The sequence below is a fragment of the Mus caroli genome, chromosome 9, assembly GCF_900094665.2.
Source record: "Mus caroli chromosome 9, CAROLI_EIJ_v1.1, whole genome shotgun sequence".
NCBI classification, from domain to species: domain Eukaryota; kingdom Metazoa; phylum Chordata; class Mammalia; order Rodentia; family Muridae; genus Mus; species Mus caroli.
Genome location: NC_034578.1, coordinates 6,656,808 through 6,676,702, shown reverse-complemented (window position 1 = coordinate 6,676,702; position 19,895 = coordinate 6,656,808). Strand labels below are relative to the sequence as shown.

The 19,895-nt window shown below is 38.4% G+C and overlaps 1 protein-coding gene across 5 annotated transcripts in view; it reads left to right on the top strand.

The window, feature by feature from the left end:
- Cntn5 (contactin 5) overlaps nucleotides 1-19,895 on the top strand; it is a 1,179,522-nt gene that overhangs the window by 243,697 nt on the left and 915,930 nt on the right. For 4 of the 5 annotated variants that reach the window (XM_021171282.2, XM_029481828.1, XM_029481827.1 and 1 more), the window contains one exon: nucleotides 6,157-6,297. The gene's annotated coding sequence lies outside the window, so the exon portion shown is untranslated. Of the gene's footprint in view, nucleotides 1-452; nucleotides 527-6,156; nucleotides 6,298-19,895 lie in introns of those variants that run through there. The other variant, XM_029481829.1, reaches the window with a different exon arrangement.

The window sequence follows — 19,895 nt, the reverse complement described above, 5'->3', positions numbered from 1 at the left end:
AGGCGGAGCTGCCCGGGGCGGGGATTTCCAGCACAGGATGTTTACGAGTTGTTATTGAGGAAATGACTCAGCACAGGATGTTTACGAGATAGTACTGAGGAAATGACTCAGCACAGGATGTTTACGAGATAGTACTGAGGAAATGACTCAGCACAGGATGTTTACGAGATAGCAGCGCTCCACAGTCATGCATCTCCACTGCCCAGCCTCGGTGGCACTTTCATATGTTGGTTTTAGAGTTTCCCTGCTTGGCTGCTCTCTCCCACTATCACTTCTCCCCACCCCCACAACACACACACTTGCACCCTTCCTCTCCATAGTCTTTATCACTTACATGTCAAAGGCCTTCTAAGACCACCCCCATCCTTTCTCCTTTTCACCCTCCCATGTTTTTTTCTAGATTTCTGACTGATTTATACCATTATAGCAGCCGTATTTCTTTTTATTATAAGGCTGCTTACAATGTTAACAAGTTTTGCTGATACAGTGAAGACTGTAAGAAGTGTCTTGGGTATCTTAGAGAAAGGTAAGTGTGTGTGTGTGAATTTAAATAATGGACTTGATTAAGTGAACCCCCAATATCTGTTATTTTAACTATGTTTTAAGGCAATTTTCGAAGAAGTATTACATTCTGATGGCAGCAGATCATCTGCGAAAATGAATCTACATGTTTTGCTCCCAGGCCACTGACATCTTTCTTTAGACATTAACAAATTGATTAGCAAATCAGCTTCTAAGCTGAAGCTGATGACCACTGTAGATCATAAATCCATTGATGCTACCAGGCATTTTGCCAGTATTCAAATCTCTGGCGTCCCATCCCGAAGAAAGGCATCATCTACATGCCTCTTAGCTCTTATGGGTAGGACATAAATCGTACCATGGTCCTGGGAAGGGAAGGGAGAGTAAAACTGTCTTAACATTTTTTCTAAACTGATCTTGTATTTTTTTAAGGATTAGAAGAGTTTTCATAAATACATTATTTCTGAAATATTTGAAGTTTTTTATATAGCTCATAGAGCTACAAAAAATAAATACTTTTGTTCATCTGCATTTGAAATATTTTCCGGTTCTTGAGGAGAGATAATTCTTTGGGAGAGGATTAAAACATTAATTTTAATTCAAGCCATTTCCACCCACAGTTTCCATCCTTATGAATTACAGAAAGCTAAATCATAACAGCAAAATCAGCCCAATTAGTCTTCACTTTTAAAAATTACTCTTTAGACCAATCAAGGAGCAGGCTTCTATTTCATGATGTGAAGCAAATCCCTCCACTCAGTAGCAATTGGAGAGAGTGGTGATAACAGAAGCTCAGCTCCCAGAAGCCTGGAGCCAAATGACTCTCTGCCCTGGCATGCTGTCAGGCCTCTGGCCCTCTTTCTATGGGCGTTACCTCATTACCAGTTCCTGCCTGACTTTGTGCCTTGAAACCAGAAGTGCTAAAAGCTGTGTGCCTGTGGTGGGTAGGCAAGGAAACACCTTTTCCAGTCCTGAAACCCCTCCCAGACTCTAGCACTCTGCAGAGAACTAAGTCTGTTAAGCCCATTGCAACCTGCAGCTCCTCTTGGGGAAGAGACTTGTTTGCCATGCCTGAAAAGCAGTTTTGTTCTGTGATATTGGATTTACGGAAATAAAAGAGACTCCTCTTTTTTTAGATAGAATGTACATGTGGTATAAGGGTGACACATGGCAGTAACGGGGATGGTTAGGGAGTTCATGGTATTGTGAATAAAATGTTTCAACAACCAATTCATTCTTGGCTTGACTGTCTGCTGCAGACAGCCCTATGACCCTCACTACTAAGGATGTCAAGGATTATAGGAGAAAAAATCTACTTACCGTGAACTTGAATAGAATTCTTAACTAATAGTAACAGACCTACCATTGTGACTTAAAGTGGCTGTCACAAATGGCAGAGCCAGGGGCCACCGAGTAATGAAAAGGACCAGAAAGAAGGGCACACTTGTGACAAGGAAGTCCAGATAACAAAGGGCCTGCAAGACTTTAGAAAAGTTTATTTTTAGGACTGTGCTGGTCTCATTCATGGTTATCCTTGTGTCCGTGTGTTTCTAACATGAGAAATTGCTCTATTAGCCAGGGTCTGGTAAAGAGAAGGCCAGTACAGGTGAGCCATCATGCAGTTTTGGTGGGGAGTTTCTTGGTGGTGGTTTTTTTGTTTTTTTGTTTATTTTTGGTTTTTGGCTTTAGGTGGTTTTTTTGTAAGCATGAAGCTTTTTATGCTATGCTGTTAGTGTTGTTATGATTCATATCTTAGAAATAAGATTTTGTTGTTGTTGTTTATTTGTTCTTTGAATCAGCCTCTTACTAAATAGCCCTTGATGGCATGGAATTCACTATGTAGACCATGCTGGATTCAAACATTGGTCAATGTTCCTGGTTCTGCCTTCATAGTGCTGGGATTTGAGGAGCGCACCACTACACCAATCAGCCTGTCAGTAACAGTCATTAGTTAAGTGTAATTCATCTCTGTAATTGAAGAATTCTTATGTAATAATCGGTGATAATTGACCTACTATGAGAAGGGTTATGTGTGTGAATGATTTGAGCACTACTGACAATGGACTTTCTATAAGAACGGGAAATATTCTGTGACAATGGACTTACTATAAGAATATTTGTGTGTGAATAATTAAGTCACCACTGCCATGAAGCAGATGTAAAGTCCTTGCAAAAATCCTAATTTCATGACATCTTACCTCTATATATCATTTATAAAAGTAGCATAATTTTTTATTTCAAAAGCTGGCAAGATAGTGAATGTGAAAAGGTACAAGCCACTAAGACTGTCAACCAGAACCTGGTCCTCTGAACCCACATGGCTGGCAGAGAGGACTACTGCAAGCTGTCCACCGGCTTCAACATTCCACCGGCTTCAACATATACATACATCTTAGAATGTGTGGGGGGCCACATTAAAATTTTAAAAAGTATATAATAATAATAATAATTCCAAGTATAACAAGCTTTGTTTCTAGTGATATCAAGCATTCTAGCACAAAGCTGAAAGAGCCTTAAACAGTTTCAAACCCATAGCTGAGAGATAACTCAGATAAGTGTCTTATTAATATAAATGGAAGGAAATGGGACATAAAAAGAAAGAAATCTACAAGCATGGTCAGAATGTCATGGGCTTTAGGTTCTGTTCTGTTGACTTGTTGTTGAAGACTAGAGATGAAGGAATTATGGGATTTCAGACAGTTTGTGAGTGATCAGAGTCTTACAAGCCAACTTGCTAGTCTGGGTTCCTTCCTGAACCACCCTGTGAAAATAAGCTATCAGAGAATTTGTCTATAGCCTTTATGTTACACTTCATATTGAAATGGAAATCTCAGCCAAAAGATATATCAGTGTGTCGAGGATGATGACATCATATCCTAGGTACCTCTAAAGATATTGAAAATTTTTATTTTATTTTCATAATTAGCTCTGTGTCCGGTAAATTAGCAGGCAGACACAACACCCAAGATGTCCTCAGGGAGGCTGCAGATTTTTCTGTCTCATTGCTAATGAACCATTTTCACCTGACTTCTGCTCCCATCATTCCCCACTGAAGAACCAGCTGTCAGCTTCCACAGTTGAGCAGCTTTGGTACCAGACAGGTGGCAGCAAGCGGGGGAAGAAAATCATGTGAGTGGAAGGTAGTTAATCTGGAATCAGGATGGCCCACCTGGTATCATTAAAAACTGCACATTATACATGGTTAACAAAAGATAATCAACACTTTTGGTTTTAAATACCCTTGCAAAGAAAGATGAGGACATTTGACATCAGCTAGATATCTGAACAGTCCCAGCCACTGTGGAACACCAAAGGTGGTCAGTTCTAAATGGTGAAATGTTTGCACTGTTTCTATAGAGGAAGGAAGTGAACTGAGCGATTCCAGACATAAGAATCATCCACTCCTCAACTCTCCAGTTGTAGTTATCTCTCTAAAAATCCAAATTCTTTATCTACTGAGTCATACTTGGGTTATACTTACCTCCCCTAATATAGCCAAACATGCTTTATAAGCTATAATAACTTATGTCTATAAACTAGTGTTATAATTAGCACCAATTTCAAGAATTATTTTTAATTTTTCTAAACACATCAGATACTTGGTTCACCTCTCTGTATCCAGCTATGATCATACATACATTTGGAATTTTTTCTTTATTTTTTGTTTTGTTTTATTTTATTTTATTTTTATTTTTTCTGTTTAGACTTTGCTCTTGTAGATTGTAATCTTCGGTGACTCAATAGTCACCTAAAATGAATCCTTCGATGTCATAGCACCTGTTCTGTAGCAGAACCACTGTTACAAAACTCATCTCACAGTGTTAGGTGCCCATCCTGCTTTCTCACTGAGCCACAAAGTTCTTATGCTCATTGTCTTAGTTAGAGTTTTACTGCTGTGAACACACACCATGGCCAAAGCAATTGGGCTGGATTACAGGTCAGAGGTTCATTCCATTATTAACAAGGTGGGAGCAGGGCAGCATTTAGGCAGGCGTGGCACTGGAGGAGCTGAGAGTTCTACATCTTAATCTGAAGGCTGCTAGTGGAAGACTCACTTCCAGACAACTATGAAGAGGGTCTTAAGGCCCAAACCCACAGAGATATACCTACTCTAACAAGGCCATACCTCCAAATAGTGCCACTCCCTGAGCCAAGCATATTCAAACCACCACCCTCAGCATCCTTGCCTTTTTTAGTCTTAAATTTTCAATAGATAGCATAAGACATAAGATGCAATGGAGAATGAAGAAAAGATATATTAAAATGAATTTGATTTATGAGTGCATACAAATATAAGTTCTGCTAATAAGTAAATACATGAGTATATATAAATAAAAGTGCATGCTGATAAGTATCAGTACCCACTCTCCTCTTTTCTGATTTGCAGTCTACACTGTCATTGTGGATGCAGTATCAATGTGGATGCAGAATCAATGGCAATATGTGAAACTGCTCACTTAGACCACAGCAGGGCTAGGAATAGAGAGAAAAAAGATCTAAGATTACAGAGGGCCAAGCAATATGATTTAGAAACTAATAGAACACAGAGGAAGAATGAGAAGTCTGGAATCGCTGAAGCTCCCTAGCTTAGACTACTGGGAAAATGGCTGCTCTTATGAGAGGAGATGAAAAAGGAAGAGGAGTCAATGGCTGTGATGATTATTTTCCAGAACAGCCAGGAACAATACATCGAAAGAGAAATGAGCGAATTCCATGTATTTAAAATGAAGGCAGTCATTGTCTTTTGTAGAACATAGTTTTATGTAAATGAATTTTTGGAGAGTTGAAGGAGTGTACAGCTGTAAGAATATATGGTGATGGATTTTGAGTCAGCTTGACAGGCTCTCAGACCTTGCTTTGATCATTATGAGGATGACAATGAAACTATTTCTGGATAAGTTTTATATACTAATCAGATGAGGGCAAAAAGCAGACCTCTTTAAGATAGGTGAGCTATAGCTGATCACGTGAAAGCAGAATGTCTAACTATAACACGAAAGCTAACCCGCCTGACTTAAATCAACAATAGGAATGTAAACCTTGACTATGTCACTGAGCTACTGATATTTGGGTTCAAACTTCCACATCAGTTCCTCTTCGCACACTTTTGAGCCTACCAAAAGCATATTATATAAACAAAAAATAATTTCATTAAATGGTGAATTTTATGAAAGAATGAACTTCACTTAAATTGTTCAAAATAGATACAACCTCAAAAATGCAAATTCATTGCAGGTCACCAGAGAACCAATGACTTAATGACTCAAATAGTTTAAAATGTCAAATATTTACTAAGTTTTTAAATCTATTAAATAAAATACAAAATAAAAACTTTACAAATGCTAAGTACATTATAAAATATAATGTATCTCTTAAAAACTGAGGAATTGTGAAAATATGCACATAAAGAGATGTGAAAAGTGATCTCTTCACTGTTGTAATCATGTAAGAAAATTCAGCTAGATAAATACATCACATTAAAAACAGTATCATCATTTGTGTATATGATATTGAGATTCAAAATATAAGTAAATAGAGCCATGGCACATAATATTTAATAAAAATATGGGCTTAGATTAAATGAAAACATTTCAGAGGATTATTTTTATTCATATTTATAATACTTCTTCACAGGTATTTTTGGAAGACTGCTATTTAATGGTATTCAAGCCCTGCTAAGCATCTTTTCTGCATGACGACCACCACAAAAGGATTACTTTAGAGAAACTGCTGCCATTTTGAAGAGTGTGATTTGGAGCCTGATTCAGAAAATAGGTACAACTGTTATCTTCTCTTTAATACATTTCATTGCAAAAATAGATGTTGACTACAACCCAGAACAGGAAAGCTGTGTAGATCCTCTCTATAGCTTCCTGTTCATGAAGCTGCCTGCATATGCTAAAGATTGATGTGCCCAACTTGAGTGGGTATTTTGTATTTGAATAATAAAAACCTCATTTTTCTGGATATAAATAAGCACTAGGATATTGCAGAAATTTTGTAGTAAAAAATATCACACAATTATTTTATTTTGATTTTTAGTTTGATGTGAAAGGTAGACAAGGGTAACCCTGAGCCTTGCTGTCTTCCCAGTCAGTGTCTTACTGGTTGGCAGGAGGACTTGGCACTTGTTGGTTTGCTTCAGTTTGGAGACAGTGATTAAGTTAGGACAGCAGGTCTCAGGAAGAGAGAGGTGTTCTTGTCCACCAGGGCCAGCCAGGCATCTCCTGCACAAAGACAAGGTATGCTGTTTGTCAAGAGTGTTGCATTATTTGCATGGCACTCATCAATGCATGTCACTAAATATTAAATTATACTTATTTATTCTGAAATTATTTGTTGTGTGAATTAGTAATGATCCTTAAAATGGGAGTTCTACAATGTTTAAAATACATGAATAAATGCATGTCTAATACCCATAACTAAGTAGGTACCAACAGACTATTTCAAATCACAGTAGTTACTGGGTATGCTCTGTCTCAGTGCCAATGATATATATTTTTAAATAATCAGTATGAAATGAATTTTTCTTGTCTTATGTTTATAAAATAGTACCATATTAATTTAATTTAAAGGTTTACCTTCTCTAATTGTTAAATTGATTCAAAATAGTAGAGGTGTTTTTTTTTTTTTTCCTCCAGTCTATTCTACATTTTCAAAATCTTCAAGTGCATAACAATAGCAGGGAGTGACAAAGCTTGGGAGAGTGTCAGCCACATGTTGTTCAGGCATTTAACTTTAGGCTTTGAGAGCAACATGCAAATTCTAGCCATTTGTTCTAGAAATGTTTATATTTCTCCAAATTCTCATGAATTCTGATAAATTATAATAATTTATTTGTTAATTATAAACCCTAACTAAACCATGTATGTACCCATCAATTCAATCTATCAAGTAAAGCAACCATGACTTTTATTCTTTACAAAAGAAAACCTAAGTAAGTAAATAGGAAACACAGAGGAGAAAGGACAAGGAATGTGGCAGAAGGTTTTGTCAAGACTCTACAAATCATGGGAGAGCGACACAACTTTCCCAGAAATTAGCACATCATTCTGTTGTAACATTTACAAAACTTTAAGACAAATTGAGTCATTATAAATTGTCCTGCTATAAGAATAATCTCAGATTAAGTTATAGATACAAAATAAAGTTAATTAAGTTCAGCTATCTATATTCCTCCTACAAATATAAGCCTATGGTATGGTGTTATTTTTCTGCGTACCACTTTACTTAATTTAATCACAGGAACATTTGAAACCCCATATTATATTTCTACTTTTGAGATATCTGTGAACATTAAATTGTATCTAGTCTCCTTAGTTCAGCATGGCAAGGAGAGAAATAAATGATTTATGGTGCTTGAGGAGTTCAGAAAAAGTGAGAGAACACCACACAACTGCTGTGGGGTAGAGAGAATCCAATGCTCACTTACACATGGGTGAAAGTGAAGTTTGGGTTTATGCTAGAGATATTAACATGAGAAGTAAGATGTTGGGAGTGTCTTGGGCAACTATGACCTTGTACATTGTCTTAGGTGCCAACCAAAGTGTATTCAGTTTGTGGATCAACAGAACTCTTATTAGAAGATGCTTTCTCTGACCTCTGAGAAAGCATCTGACCTCAAACACTGAGGTTTGAGAATGAGGACATGGGGCTCCAGTCACTGAACAGGGAAGCCATGGATCCCGGCTTGACACAGCACAGTGTCATATCACTGCTCCTCATGTCACTCGTGTTACTTTCCTGAGCCACTAATTGAAAAGCACATCAGTAGAATTGAAATGCTCTAAGCAGATGAGTTGGGCTAAACATTCCAAAGAGGCATAAGTGAATTAGAATTGATGAGTCTTAAGAGATTGGGTGACAGTGTCACATTAAGTAAAGTCCTCTTCATTCACAGACTTGTATGTTATCTGTCTCTGAAACCACTAAAAACATTCAGGGGACTCATTGATAGTGCATCTTGACATGACCAACAAACCATTATAAGAGGCAACCCATATTAAAAGGGGTCCTGAGTTCAGCCTCTGAGAATAAAATACTTCCCTTGGTAACTTACACAACTCCCTCTAGTAGTCATTGGCCCAGGACCAACAGGGAGAGTTCCTTCCATTAGACAGGGGCCCCTGGGACTCTGGGGTTATAGATTTTCAGAACTGGCAGGATTCCTCATTACCTAGTGACAGTAAGCTGGACGTTACTACATGCAGCTGGAGGTACAGTGGCTGACAATGGAAAAGTACAGTGTTCCCTGAATTTAGGTTAATGAATTTAGATTTATTAGTAACGCTTCAGAAAATTTTTGGTAGAAATAACTTGCATGTGTTTGTTAATTGTGTGTGCAGTGTATATGTGAACATGTACACAGTGTATAATTCATAATACATAATTTTAAATTAGAAAGAGCATACATAGAAACAGTGAACACCTGGACATAGCAGCAATTTTGGGAACCATAGTAACTCCACAGATGTGTCTCAAGAGCAACTGGGAACTGTGACTCCTGATTGTAAAGGAAGGAGGAGGGGTCCCTTACACATAAGTTAAGCCTCGTTAAGGTCACAATTTCTTTGAGGGGGTATGCTATATTGGTCCATATTTTTTTACATTGTGAAATGTAGTTATTTGTTTTTAACTATAGTTGGAGTTGGTTTTGTAAAAATTTCATGTGAAATTGTCTATCTAGATCAACTCAAAGAGAATTCTTAAGTTTCTCGTCAGTTGATCTGATATATTATACCATGAGAGGTGTATTCAGTGAAGCTGGCTGTAGTTTGACTATAAGCCTGTTCACTGACGCTATCTTGGGAAATAAATGTGTCTCAGTTGGACTTCTTAATGATGAGAAAGTAAGTGAGAGTTACCTATAGGGAGAAGAAGAAAGAAAAACGAAGGAAATTGGGGGGTGAAGAAGTGACAGAGTACCTACCCTTTATGGAACAAAATCTTTAGAAGCAAGACGGAACACAGCCATAGGTTGTCTACATATGATCACTACAGTTACTATAAGGCTATGCCAACCTGTCTTGCAAGATGTGACATATGCTCGGTAAATAGAAGCTCTACTTAAATACTATGAAAATAATGTGCAAGAACCATCGAAACAGAAAACAAGGGCCAGCAAGATGGCTGAGGGTTATTAAGGTGCTTGCTGCAAAGTTGTTTGAATTGTGTGGTTGAAAGGAAATAAACTATTCCCATAAGTTGTCTACCAGCCATGCAAGCATAAATATACACACACATACACACACACACCACACACACACACACACACACGTACTTACGCATGCACACACACATGCACACATAAACACTTTAGTTTTTCTTTTTAACCAGAAATATTTACATTTCAATTGTGTAAAACCTTTCTATATCTTTTAGTGATCAGGTGCCAGGAGCCTCCCATCCTTGGGCAAGGTAGGGGTGGAGTCACAGAGTAGGACTCTAGTGATGGCTGAGTGTCTAGGGCTTTCTTGTTCTCTAATTATACTGAAATGCTGATGATAACTTCTAGAAAGTCCTAAAAACGTTCTTGCTCTTTCTGAGGGTAAAAGACTGCTGGCTTAGAAGATTAACACCTGTAGTTTAACAGTGGAGGATTAAGCAATGCAGCCTTTGTTCTATCTCAGCAGAACTGCTGGGCTCTAACTTTCAGCCTGCTAGTTGGAAGTCACAGGAAGAGAAGATACTTAGAGAAGTGATATAGAGTTTATTACTAAGTTTCAAAACGTTTCCTACAAAAGCGATCTAAGGGGAAAATAAAAAAGATCCTGATTATAAGCGGGAAAAGGGGAAATATTCTCGTCTAAGTGGGGAAAGACAAAAAAGTCTCCTCTATCAATCTTGCTCATCTCCTTGTCCTCAGTACTTTCAGAATACATGATCACATGTTACAAAGTTCATCACAATTTCACACAAAAAATCAAATCATAAATTCAAATAGAAGTTTACAACAGTGAATATTTACATGCATAGCCCTTAGGAGTAATTATCTAGCTAAACATCTATCACCTGTCTCAACTCCACAGATTCACTGTAGGTTTAAAACCTTAACTAAGTTATTAGTGAAGTTTTGTATAGATAAACCCAGTTGATATTTTATCTTCTGTCCTAACACCTATAATAAATCATTAGTTCCCTTTTAATGACTTTTGGTTAATTGATTTACAACCTCTTGGAATGTGCTCTGAGTAGGAGAAAGTCTGGTTATCATCTAAGAACAATTAAGTGGTGACACTTGGGAGACTGACAGAGCTCTTACTGCAGCTTTGACTATCAGAAAAGGACTTAATAGCAGTCCCATTAATAAAAGAGCTTAATAATAACAGATATAATTTTAGGAATTCTTAAAGGATTATCATTAATACTTAAGTCATCTATTTGTCTATATAGCGTCATTACAAGATTACAAGTCTTGTACATCTTTGTGTATCTTCAGAGATCTGCCAAAGGGGTATGCTCCTACTTAGTGATTGTTATATGTTTAATAATAAAAGGAAAAGCATATTAATAGCAGAAATCTTTCCTAAAATAAGCCCCTCACAGCCTTGCTTAATGAGGGCTCCCCTGTTGCAGATTATACAATAATATGAGGCAGTCCACTTCAGTATGATCACCTGCTAGTTATTAGCTTCTCCCGTTATGGCTCCTGACAATCAGGAAAAACATCTTTGAAGGGCAAAATTCAAAATGAATGTTCTGGAACAAAATTGCTTTGAGTTTCTGTCCAATCTTGTGTACATATAACTAATGGAAGAATCCAGACTGGCCAGAAACATGAAATTTTGCAGGCAATTTCACAATTTGTCTGGGGCTTTATTTTTGTTAGTAGATGAGTTTACAATGGTATTAAACTCTGTTTTAGGACTGAGGGTAAATTCTAGATAGGAAAAAAAAGGTGTAATAAGTGTAGCCTATTTCTTTTTATTATTAGCTATTTTCTTCATTTACATTTCAAATGCTATCCTGAAAGTCCCCTATACCCTCCCCCTGCCCTGCTCCCCAGCCCAACCATTCCTGCTTCCTGGCCCTGGCATTCCCATGTACTGGGACATATAATCTTTGCAAGACCAAAGGCCTCTCCTCCCAATGATGGCCGACTAAGCCATCTTCTGCGACATATGCAGCTAAAGACAGGAGCTCTGGGGATACTGGTTAGTTCATATTGTTGTTCCTCCTATAGGCTTGCAGACCTCTTAAGCTCCTTGGATACTTTCTCTATCTACTCCATTGGGGGCCCTGTGTTCCATCTAATAGATGACTGTGAGCATCCACTTCTGTATTTGCCAGACATAGCCTCACAGGAGACAGCTATATCCTGATTCTGTTTTGATTTGCATTTCCCTGATGATTGAGGATGTTGAAGATCTTTTTCAGGTGCTTCTCAGCCATTCTGTATTTCTCAGTTGACAATTCTTTGTTTAGCTCTGTACCCCATTTTTAATGGGGTTTTATGATTTTCTGGAGTCCAGCTTCTTGAGTTCTTTGTATATATTGGATATTAGTCCCCTATCTGATTTAGGATTGGTAAGGATCCTTTCCCATTCTGTTGGTGGCCTTTTTGTCTTATTGACAGTGTCTTTTGCATTACAGAAGTTTTGCAATTTTATGAGGTCCCATGTGTTGATTCTTCATCTTACATCACAAGTCATTGCTGTTCTGTTCATGGATTTTTTCCATGGGCCCATATATTCAAGGCTTTTTCCCACTTTGTCCTCTATAAGTTTTAGTGTCTCTGGTTTTATGTGCAGTTCCTTGATCCACTTAGACTTGAGCTTTGTACAAGGAGCTAAGAATGGATCAATTCACATTATTCTACAGGATAACCACCAGTTGTGCCAGCACCATTTGTTGAAAATGTCTTTTTTTCCACGGGATGGCTTTAGCTCCTTTGTGAAAGATCTGTCACTGTACAAATAGCATGCAGATTTTATCACAATTGCTCTGTAGTACAGCATGAGTTCAGGCATGGTGTTTCCACCAGAGGTTCTTTTATTGCTGAGAATAGTTTTTGCTATCCTAGGTTTTTTGTTATTCCTGATGATTTGGCAATATCCCCTTTCTAACTTGGTGAAGAATTGAGTTCTAATTTTGATGGGGGTTGCACTGAATCTGTAGATTGCTTTTGGCAAGATAGCCATTTTTACTATATTTATCCTGCCAATCCATGAGCATGGGAGATCTTTCCATTTTCTGAGATCTTTTTCAATTTCTTTCTTCAGAAACTTGAAGTTCCTATCATACAGATTTTTCACCTCCTTAGTTAGAGTCAAACTCCAGTGCTTTATATAATTTGTGACTATTGTGAAAGGTGTTTTTCCCTAATTTCTTTCTCAGCCTGGAGAAAGGCCACTGATTAGTTTGAGTTAATTTTATATCCAACTACTTCACTGAAGCTGTTTATCAGGTTTAGGAGTTCTCTGGTAGAATTTTTAGGGTCACTTATATATACTATCATATCATCTGCAAGTAGTGATTTTTTGACATCTTGCTTTCCAAATTGTATCCCCTTGATCTCCTTTTGTTGTCTAATTGCTCTGGCTAGGACTTCAAGTAAAATATTGAATAGGTAGGGAGAAGGTGGACAGCCTTGTCTAGTCCCTGATTTTAATGCGATTGCTTCAAGTTTCTCTCCATTTCATTTGATGTTGTCTACTGGTTTGTTGTATATTGTCTTTATTATGTTTAGGTATGGGCCTTGAATTNCTGATCTTTCCAAGACTTTTATCATGAATGGGTGTTGGATTTTGTCAAATGCTTTCTCAGCATCTAACTAGATGATCATGTGGTTTTTGTCTTTGATTTTTGTTTATATAATGGATTATGTTGATGGATTTCCTTATATTAAACCATCCTTTCATCCCTTGGTTGAAGCCTACTTGATCATGATGGGTGATCATTTTGATGTTTCTTGGATTTGGTTTGTGAAAATTTTATTGAGTATTTTTGCATGGATATTCATAAGGGAAGTGGTGTGAAGTTCTCTTGCTTTGTTGAGTTTTTATGTGGTTTAGGTATTAGACTAATTGTGGCTTCACACAATTGGGTAGAGTACCTTTTGTATCTATTTTGTGGAGTAGTTTTAGGAGAATTGGAATTAGGTCTTCTTTGAAGGTCTGATATAACTTTGCACCAAACCCATCTGGTCCTGGGTGTTTTTTGATTGGGAGACTATTGATGATTGCTTCTATTTCTTTAGGGGAAATAGGACTGTTTAGACTGTTAATCTGATCCTGATTTAACTTTTGTTGCTGGTATCTGTCTAGGAAATTGTCCATTTCATCCAGGTTTTCCAGTTTTGTTGATCATAGCCTTTTGTAGTAGGATCTGATGATGTTTTGGATTTCCTTAGGTTCTGTTGTTATGTGTCTTTTTTCATTTCTTATTTTCTTAATTAGGATAATGTCCCTGTACCCTCTAGTTAGTCTGGCTAATAGTTTATTTATCTTGTTGATTTTCTCAAAGAACCAGCTCCTGGTTTGGTTGATTATTTGTATAGTTCTTTTTGTTTCTACTTGGTGGATTTCAGCCCTAAGTTTGATTGTCTCCTGCTGTCTACTCCTCTTGTGTGAATTTGCTTTCTTTTGTTCTAGAGCTTTTATGTGTGCTGTCAAGCTGCTAGTGTATGCTCTTTCTAGTTTCTTTTTGGAGGCACTCAGATCTAAGAGTTTTCCTTTTAGGACTGCTTTCACTGTGTCCCATAAATTTGGGTATGTTGTGACTTCATTTTCATTAAACTCTAAAAAGTCTTTAATTTCTTTTTTTATTTCTTCCTTGACTAAGTTATCATAGAGTAGAGTGTTCTTCAGCTTCCACATGAATGTTGACTTTCTATTATTTGTGCTGTTATTGAAGATCAGACTTAGTCCATGGTGATCTGATAGAATGCTTGGGGCAATTTCAATACCTTTGTATCTCTTGAGGCTTGTTTTGTGACCAATTATAATGTCAATTTTGAAGAAGGTAGCATGAAGTTCTGAGAAGAAGGTATAGCCTTTTGTTTTAGGATAAAAGTTTCTATAGATATCTATTAAATCAATTTGTTTCATAGCCCCTGTTAGTTTCAATGTTTCTTTGTTTAGTTTCTGTTTCCAGGATCTGTCTATTGGTGTGAGTGGGATGTTGATGTCTCCCACTATTATTGTGTGAGGTGCTATGTGTGCTTTGAGCTTTACTAAAGTTTCCTTAATGAATGTGGTTACCCTTGCATTTGGAGCATAGATATTCAGAATTGAGAGTTCATCTTGGAAAATTTTACCTTTGATGAGTATGAACTGCCCCTCCTTGTCTTTGTTGATAACTTTGGGGTGGAAGTTGATTTTATTCAATATTAGAATTGCTACTCCAGCTTGTTTCTTCAGATCATTTGTTTGGAAAATTGTTTTTCACCCTTTTACTCTGAGGTAGTGTCTATATTTTTCCCTGAGGTGGGTTTCCTGTATGCAGCAAAATGATGGATCCTGTTTTAGTCTGTTAGTCTATGTCTTTTTATTGGGGAATTAAATTCATTGATATTAAGAGATAATAAGGAAAAGTAATTGTTGCTTACAGTTATTTTCATTGTTAAGAGTTGGGGTTCTATTCTGTGGCTGTCTTCTTTTAGGCTTGTTGAAGGATTACTTTCTTGCTTTTTCTAAGGCATAATTCCCTCCTCATGTTGGAGTTTTCCCTTTATTATCCTTTGAAGGGCTGGATTCATGGAAAGATATTGTGTGAATTTGGTTTTGTTATAGAAAGCTTTGGTTTCTCCATCGATGGTAATTGGGAGTTTTGCTGGTATAGTAGCCTGGGCTGGCATTTGTGTTTTCTTAGGGTCTATGTAACATCTGTCCAGGATCTTCTGGCTTTCATACTGTCTGGTGAGAAGTCTGGTCTAACCATAATAGGTCTGCCTTTATATGTTACTTGACCTTTTTCCCTTACTGCTTTTAATATTGTATCTTTCTTTAGTGCATTTGTTGTTCTGATTATTATTTGCCGGGAGGAATATCATTTCTGGTCCAGTCTAATTGGAGTTCTGTAGCCTTCTTGTATGTTCATGAGCATCTTGTTTTTTAGGTTAGGGAAGTTTTCTTATATAATTTTGTTGAAGATATTTACTGGCCCTTTAAGTTGTAAATCTTCATTCTCATCTATACCCATTATCCTTAGGTTTGGTCTTCTCATTGTGTCCTGGATATCCTGGATCTTTTGAGTTAGGATCTTTCTGCATTTTGCATTTTCTTTGATTGTTGTGTTCATGTTCCCTATGGAATCTTCTGCACCTGAGATTCTCTCTTCCATTTCTTGTATTCTGTTGCTGATGCTCACATCTATGGCTCTTGATTTCTTTCCTAGGATTTATATCTCCAGAGTTGTCTCTCTTTGGAATTTCTTTATTGTTTCTACATCCATTTTTAGATCTTGGATGGTTTTGTTCAATTCCATCACCTGTTTAGTTGTGTTTTCCTGTAATTCTTTAAGGGATTTTTTGTGTTTCCTCTTTAAAGACTTCTACATGTTTAGCAGTGATTTCCTGTATTCTTTGAGTGATTTTTGTGTTTCCTCTTTAAGGACTTCTACCTGTTCTCTTGTATTTCTTTAAGTGAGTTATTAATGCCCTTCTTAAAAACTTCTACCATCATCATGAGCTATGAATTTAGAACCAAATCTTGCTTTTCAGGTGTGTTGGGGTATCTAGGACTTGCTGTGGTGGGCTTACTGGGTTCTGATGATGCCAAGTGGTCTTGGTTTCTTTCTGTTAGTAAGATTTTTAGGTTTGCCTCTTACCATCTCATAATCTCTGGTGTAAGATGTTCTGGCCGTCTCTGCCTGAAGCTTGTTCCTCCTGTGATTCTGTTACCCTCTGTAAGTACTCCTTGGAGTCCAACTCTCTCCAGAGTCCCACTGTTCAGAGCACTTTCTGCAGGCAAGCTCTCCTCTTACAGGGAAGGGGTACATAGGTGTGGGTCTGAACTCTGCCTCCTGGCTTAGGATGAAAGCCTAAAGTGACCCTGTCCAGAAAACTCTGTTGCTTCTGTGGCCTGTGTGCTCTCCTGGGAGGACTGGTCTCTGAGAGAGCTGGAATACAAGATGGTGCTCTCACCTGGGTCCTGAGGTCAGATCCCTCTCTGGAGGCTGACTCTCTTCAATGATCCTAAGATTCAGGGTGTGCCAGGGCACCTGTAGTGCAGAGAGTCCTCTGGGTACAGTGGAACAGTCTGCAGAGTTTGTGCCCAAGTTGGCACAGGGTTGGCCCTGATCAGAAGGAACACCAGCTGCTTGTTGGGTAGGATTCCTGTGTCCCTTTTCCTGCTGGCACAAGCCCCTCTGGGTTGTTTTGGGATAGATGTTGTGTTCCCCTCACTAGTGATCCCAAGATCCTGGGTGTTCTAGGGCACCTGTAGAATAGAGAGTGATCTGGGGACTGTGGCACTGTCTGCCAAGTCTGTGCCCAAGGTGGAACGGGGCTGACGCTGACTGGAATGAACTGTGTAGCCTATTTCTTAAAAAGCTATTGCATTTTCTATATGTTATGAAGTATAAATGACAAATGAAAATATTACAGCTTAGGAATAAGAAATTCTTTTGGCTGTGTCTCTAGAAACTTCAGCTATTATGTTAAGTTTTTGGAGCCTAAGAGTTTCTACACTTTCACACGTGGATCTTGCCATATTTTTAGAAGAGTTGTGAGAAGATGGAAAAGAGCATATCTATAACTATATCTACATATATACTGTGACATACACATACAAAGTATACATTTGGGGTTTGGTATGTAGAAATTGTTTAACAGATGGCTGCATTGTGGTACAATCAGTATGATGGTTTTTTAACTCATCAAGAAGAACAAAACTTTCCTGAGATAGTGATAAAATATTAAAGTAAGGGAAGAGAAGAATAGCAGAGGAAGAGGAAGAGAAAGATTTAGGGGAGAATAAGGAGAGAGAGGAGAAAAGATGAGAGGGAAAGGGAACAGAAGGGAGGATGGGCAGGAAAAGAAACAAAGAAAGAAAGAAGAGAGGAAAAAATCTATGTCCCCAGTTCTTGGCATTAGTCATTCCTTCAACACCTGCTCAGGGTACTGAGAGCTAGACAACAGCAAGCAGGGGCCATGCTTGAGAGGGACCTGAAACAGGGTTTTCTCTGCGGTGGCCACTGGTGCAGTCTCAGGAATAATGGCCAGTGCCAGGAGCTGTGTGTGCTCTCTGAGAAGTTATCTGCAACTCCCATGTGTGCTCTTTGCCAGAGCTACCTATGGTTGTAGCTCTGACAGTAAACCTTTCCTCATGTGTTCTTTCCTTATGTCTGTGCCTTCAGCAATTGTAACAACTATAAACCACCTCCTTTTAAATTTCTTTCTTTTTCAAACACCTTAACAAAGAACTTTGACTAAAATGTGACATCCCTACCCTACACACATTGTATAATGTAAAGCCCACTGAACTGCCTAAAGTAGAGCTGCAGCATTATACAGTGGTCTCGGGTTCAAACAGGTTTTACTTCCTTTATCTCATTTTGCTTTGCTGACTTTGTTATGTTAACATAACACAATTCTTTTCATAGACCCATGGCTCATTAGGTGGGAACACTTGATGCTCTTACAGAGGACCCAAGTTCCCTGTCTAACAGCCTCCTCACAAGGCAGTTTGCAACTGTGACTCCATTTCCAAGAAAACTTATGCCCTCAACTGGTCACTCTAGTACAAACTGAGTACTTTATGAATACATGGTGCACATGCATACTCAGGTACACACACATGTGCCTATGCATAATAAATAAATAAATAGCCAGACTCTTCTCTCTCTCTCTCTCTCTCTCTCTCTCTCTCTCTCTCTCTCTCTCTCTCCCCATTTTTATTGGATATTTTCTTTATTTACATTGCAAATGTTATCTCCTTTCCCTGTTTTTCCCCTCCCGGAAACCCCCATCCCATCCTCCCATCCTGCTTCTATGAGGGTATTCCCCTACACTGGAGCATCTACCAAGCCTTTATAAGACCTCTCCGCCCATTGATGCCTGACAAGGCCATCCTCTGCTACATATGCAGCTTGGGCCATGTGTACTCCTTGGTTGATGGCTTAGTCCCTGGGAGCTCTGAGGGGTCTGGCTGGTTGATATCGTTGTTCTTCCTATGATGTTTCAAAATCACTTCAACTCCTTCAGTCCTTTCTCTAACTCCTCTATTAGTGACCCCACTCTCAGTCCAATGGATGACTTCGAGCATCCATCTCTGTAGGTTTAAGGCTCGGGCAGGGCATATCAGGAGACAATCATATCAGGCTCCTTTCAGCATGCACTTCTTGGGATCCGCAATAGTGTCTGGGTTTGGTGACTGTATATGGGATGAATCCCCAGGTGGGGCAGTCTCTGGGTGGCCTTCCCTTCAGTCTCAGTTCTACAGTTTATCTCCCTATTTGCTCCTGTGAGTATTTTGTTCTGCTTCTAAGAAGGACTGAAGCACCCACACTTTGATCTTCCTTCTTCTTGAATTTCATGTGGACTATGAATTATATCTTGGGTATTTGGAACCTTTGGACTAATATCCACTTATCAGTGAGTACATACCATATGTGTTCATTTGTAATTGGGTTACCTCAGTCAGGATGATATTTTCTAGTTCTATCCATTTGCCTAAGAATTTCATGAAGTTATTGTTTTTAGTAGCTGTGTATTACTCCATTGCGTAATTGTACCACATTTTTTGTATCCATTCCTCTGTTGAAGGACATCTGGGTTCTTTCCAGCTTCTGGCTATTATAAGTATGGCTGCTGTGAACATAGTGGAGCATGTGTCCTTATTATATGTTTGAGCATCTTCTGGGTATATGCCCAGGAGTAGTACATATGGGTCCTCAGGCAGTAAGTACTGTGTCCCCACAGTACTGATTTAGTACCCACCAGACTGATTTCCAGAGTGGTTGTACCAGATTGCAATCCCACCAGCAATGAAGGAGTGTTCCTCTTTCTCCACATCCTCACCAGCATCTGCTGTCACCTGAATTTTTGATCTTTGCCATGCTGACTAGTGTGAGGTAAAATCTCAGGATTTCAGAATACCAACTTCTGTATTTTTCAGGGTTCTCTAAAGTCACAGAACTTATGGGTAGTGTCTATATAGTAAAGGAATTTGTTGATGGCTAACAGTCTGCAGTCCAACTCCCAACAATGGTCAACAGCATCTGAGAATGGAAGTCCGAGGATCTAGCAGTTGGTCAGTCCCATCCAGCAAGCCATCAAAGGAGATAGAGAGAAGAGAGTCTTCCTTCTTCCAATGTTTTTATGTATGTCTCCTGCAGAAGGTGGAGCACAGATTAAAGGTGTGTGCCACCACACCTTTAATCCCAGATGACCTTGAATTTAGAGATCTCCCTGTCTTAATCTTCTGGAATTC